The sequence below is a fragment of the Kogia breviceps genome, chromosome 1 (assembly GCF_026419965.1).
Source record: "Kogia breviceps isolate mKogBre1 chromosome 1, mKogBre1 haplotype 1, whole genome shotgun sequence".
Taxonomy (NCBI): domain Eukaryota; kingdom Metazoa; phylum Chordata; class Mammalia; order Artiodactyla; family Physeteridae; genus Kogia; species Kogia breviceps.
This window is the reverse complement of record NC_081310.1, coordinates 93273034-93278205: the sequence shown is the minus strand read 5'-3', so window position 1 is coordinate 93278205 and position 5172 is coordinate 93273034. Positions and strand designations below refer to the sequence as shown.

Sequence of the window (5172 nt, the reverse complement as noted above, 5' to 3'; positions counted from 1 at the left end):
ATACATTATTATTAATGTATAATGTAATGTATAATGTCATGTATAAATGTAATTAAGTGTTCATTCTGTGCTGAACATTCTTTAGATGTTGACAAATGTATGTGTTCATCATTACTGTATCACAGAGGATAGTTTCAGTGCCTAAAAGTCCCCTGTGTTCCACTTATCTGTCCCCCCCCACCAGTATTCCTTGCAGCCACTGATCTTTTTACTGCTTCCACAGTTTTGTCTTTTCCAGAATGTCATAGAGTTGGAATCATATGGTATGTACCCTTTTCAGATTGACCTATTTCACTTAGAAATATATATTTGAGGTTCCTTCATGTCTTTTCATGGCTTGATAGCCCACTCTTTTTTAGCACTGAATAATATTTCATTGTATCACAGTTTGCTTATCTACTCATCTATTGAAAGACATCTTGATCACTTCAAGTTTTGGCAATTATGAGTAAAGTTGCTATAAACATATGTGGATATACATAAGTTTTCAACTCCTTTGTGTATACCAAGGAGCACATATGCTTTATCATATGGTAAGAGCATGTTTAATTTTGTGAAAAATTGCCAAAATGTCTTCCAAAGTGGTTGTACCATTTTTCATTCTCCCCAGAAATGAATGAGAGTTCCTGTTGCTCCATATACTCACCAGAATTTGCTGATTTAACTGTTTTCAATTTGCTTTTCTAAGAGGTGTGTAGTAGTATCTTATTATTATATTAATTTGCATTTCCCTAATGACATATGATGTTGAGCAGTTTTTCATTTGCTTATTTGCCATCTGTATATTTTGGTGAGGTGTCTATTCATATCTTTTACCCATTAAAAAACAAAACAAAACAGATTGTTTGCTTTCTTATTAGGAAGAACTTTTTCTTTGAAATTTACTATGACCATGCCAGCATTCATGAGTCTCACCTTTCTGAATACCTGCTGCTCACATTATCTGTATACTAATTCTCTCTCATCTATTATGACTTCCACTAGCACTTTACTTTCCATGTCTGGTACAGCCTCCCTAACTTGCTGATAAGCTTCTTCAAGGAAGGAATCAGTATTGTACATCCCTGAACCACCCATAATATCTAACTACATGTTTTGTACATAGTGGGCATTCTGAATAACATGTACAATAGTTCAGTTAAAACCAAGACTATGTTTTTAACCAAATTAGGATGGAACTAAGTAGAGTAGATGAGGTATCAGAATATCTGTATGCTAGTTATTAGTCTCAGAGGCAATTACTTCCTGGGCTTCAGTTTCTTTGTTGTGAAACATCTGGTATAAAGAGCAAACACTATGGCTACAAAATCACTTTGGTTGTTTATGAAAGGAGAACTCACTTCTACCATCTGAAAATGTTATATAATTATCACCCTATCCCCAACTTGGAAGAAGATGAAAGCAAGATTAAAGCTTGTGCCTAACTGCAGTCAAGGACCTTTAGTTTGTAGGAATTAGAACTTTAAATAATCCAGCAACCACTAAATTAACAAAAGTCTTAATTGGGCAGAATATCTTGTCTTTAATAGAAGCTGATAGAGAATGCAAGGTTGAAAGCAACACTGTAGACATATAACAGAAGACTCAAATAGAGTCCACTCTGGGATTGCACCAAGCCCAAGCACACAGTAATTCTATTTATTCATTCAACTAATTAATTAATTCATTTATTTATTCATTCCTTTTTTTCTCTAACTGAAAAGTGTTAAACTCAAGACTCTTTGTATTGAAGCAGGGTATGTGCATGTGAAAAATGAAAACTGCCAGTGTCTGCAAATAAGTCTTTGTTAGGTTGTGAGATGATCCTCAGTCAATAGATTCCAGATGTGTAAGCATGTATTTGTAATTTCTTCTGGTGAGGAAGGATTCTGGTAATCAAGACAAGACCTGAGAGAACAGTACAGCTAAGACAGAGGCTGTGTCAAGGACCATTTCTGTCATTGGTTAATTACATTGATCAAGGGGCTTATTTTATAAGACTGTTTAATATACCCAAGACTTTAGATAGTTGTGAATTATGAAATACAGGGGTAGGGAGAAAGGGAATGAGTAGACAAAAATAAAAAACAAAGCAACAAATTCCAAGTGGTACAAAACTTCTTAAATCTTACAAATTTGTTTCAACACATGAAATAAATTGGTAGGTAGCCTTGGCAAATCTCTTGTGTGTGGAAAGGCTGCCAGAATGAATTATTGTTCTGCCTAAACTCCTCCATTAGCTGTGTGGTTGTGGTTACACCCCTGTACATGCTGAATCTCTGAGCTCTCCTCTGGATAAGAAAGCTAATAAATAGTCTCCTACACTATGAAGGGTTACTGAGAGAAATCAAATATTATTTATGTTTAACCATGTTAATTCAGTCAAGGTATATAAAAATATGAGCGATTTTCTGTATCAACACTGAAAATTGATCTTGGAATAGGGAGGGAATCTTATTAAGCATCAATTTGTTTATAAGGTTAACTTTAGAAATTCGAAACTACTATAAAAGCAGATGCTTCTCATTTAATTTTTATTAAAGGAATTACAAATGATTTATTCAACTTTAAAAAAAAATGTGTCATTTTATGTTAATATTCTGGTTATGCTCCTATACCAAGTGAAAGAAAAATGTTAACTTTATTTCCAGGGTAATCGTGACATATTTAATTTAGAAGAAATGTGTTAAAGATAAAACCATAATAATTCTGGGAGGCATAAAAAGCACTAAAATAACTGATACATTTATTTAATAGCCCCCCAAATCAACAATTTTTCAGACATTTGGTGCATTGCAGGCATGCAGACATCTGCATTCTGAATTTCAAGTGAGTCTCCTTGATGTCCAAAATTAGGTGGATGCAATGTGCCTTCGTTAGTTTCTTTTTCTTTCTTTTCTTTTTTATTTTTATTTTTTTTGACATTACTATGACCAAGATGTTTGGTAAACAGTGGATTATGAGTTAGGGATCATCAGAAAAAGGTTTTATAAACAACTTTCCGGACTACAAAAATATATCTTCAGGTAGTAGATCCATTCCAATGTCATGGCATCTAGAACAAGAGGTTCAAAGAAGGACCAAAGGACCAGTCTGCTGTTTGTGCTGTCATTGATTTCTCTGTGTATTCTCTCCAGAACTTCCATGTATTCCTGTTCATGCTTTCCAGCTGTCATCACCACCGAGAGCTCATTAATCATTTCTTCTAGCTTGTTGTGGTGAGCTTCTGTTTCCATGTCCTTTTCGGGCCTCCCCAATATCAATGATGAACACCACTATCTTTGGAGTCATGTTGGACATTCTGTTGCTAAAACAAAACTTATATGCTGCTGCTCCATTCTTGTGAGCAGCAAATGTGTATTTCCCACTGAACTTGTGCTCTCCTTTATAAATCCCTTTATTATCAGTCCCTGTAGTCTCCACGTCGATGTCCAGGCAGCCAGCCTCGGCCACCTCAAAGATGAGGCCCATCTTGCTGCTCGAGGTGACCCGCTCAAAGAAGCACTCCTGGGCATGTGTTTCAATGCTGACACAACGATGCTGACAAAGTAGCCCGAGGCAGTGGCCAGGAGGGCAGCCAGGATTTGTTAGTTTCTATGGACTCTCAAAATAAGATTATTTGTATTTTGTTTTCCTCATAGTTTATCTACATGATACATGTTGATAGTACAGAGACTTTAATTTTTATTTATTTATTGATTGGTCATGTGATTTGTGGGATCTCAGTTCCCCGACCAGGGATGAACTCGTGCCCCTTGCAATAGGAAGGCAGAGTCCTAACAACTGGACCACCAGGGAATTCCCTGTACAGAGACTGTTTTACATTTAACATTTCTTCTCAAGTAAATATAGTTAGAATGGCCCTTGATGCTAGAAGACACAGATGACCCTGTGCATTATTCAGCTTTTCTCAAGTTAAACAGTCCACAAATTTCAGTGGCTTACAACAACAAAGGTTTATTTCTCACTCACATTATGTATTGGTGACTGTTCTGCTTCTCCTCCCTGTGTCTTCTTTGTCTCAGAATCTGGAGTATGAGAAAAGTCCCTCTCTGCTCAAGGCAGAGGAAAAGAATAAGAAGGTCGGCAAAAACTCTGTGATAACTGCTCAAAATACATTTCCTTGGCCAAACCTGATATTAAACCAGATCCTTTGACCAAGCCTTATGTCCGGGAAGGTAAATTCCTGGTCATTCCACCCCCCCACTCCCATACCCTCCACTAAGTCCATTATAAGCCTACTAGAGGAATGAGGAAGGGAGTAATTGAAAACAATAATACAATCTGCCATACCATGGCTCACATTTTTTTTTAGAAAGATATGTATCTCTTGATATGGGAGAGATTATACTTGGTCTATGTTGAACAAAATTTATGAAATTGTAGGCAGTTATGATAGATTTCTTTCTTTTTTCCCTCCCTCCTTTTTTCCTTCTCTCTGACCCCCAAATTCTTTCTAAATGTTCAAGTACCCAGGAATTGCTCCAAATGATTCATCCTTTGTTCTGAAATCTAGGTAAGGCTGTGCTCACCTAAGGATAGCTAAAGTTGAATAAAGCTATGTGGTATTGAGTGAGAGATAGGAGGAGATCATCAGTTTGAATATATATTTATCACAGAATTACAATCCCCTATATCTGTAAATATAGAATGAATCCAAGATATCAGTGGATGGATCAAAACTTTTCACATTTAATGTTTACAGGAATTGCCTGGGGATCATATTACACAGATTCTGGTTGAGTGGATATAGGGTGAAGCCAAGAATTCTATATTTTCTTATAAGTTTCCAGATAATGCTGCTTCCACTGGCCCAGGGATCTCACATTCAGTAGCAGTGGACAAGATGACTCCTGAACTTCTTTCAAACTCTGATCCCCTGAATTTACTTCAATTAGTTTCCCACACCCATGTGGCTTGAATAAAGGTAAATAGAAAGTGTACATAAGTTAGGGTGGTTAAACTTTTATTAAATTGCTTCTTCATGGAAGGGAGAGAGTTTTAGCCATTTTTGTGTCCTTTATAACCAACAGTACTATGCCATATGGATAACTGAAACTACACAACAGTTTGAATAAAAGAATGCTAAGCTTCGTTAGAGGAGAAGTTGATGGCAGAATGGAACTATGGGGTCTTTATGAATACTAAAGTAAACCTCCTTCCAGAAGAGAGCTTTGTTTGCTTTATAGACCC

At 36.3% G+C, this 5172-nt stretch overlaps 1 pseudogene; it reads right to left on the bottom strand.

Annotated features, from left to right (window-relative positions):
• Positions 1–2966: 2966 nt before the first annotated feature.
• Positions 2967–3563, bottom strand: LOC131760125 (transmembrane emp24 domain-containing protein 2 pseudogene; annotated as a pseudogene).
• Positions 3564–5172: the final 1609 nt, after the last annotated feature.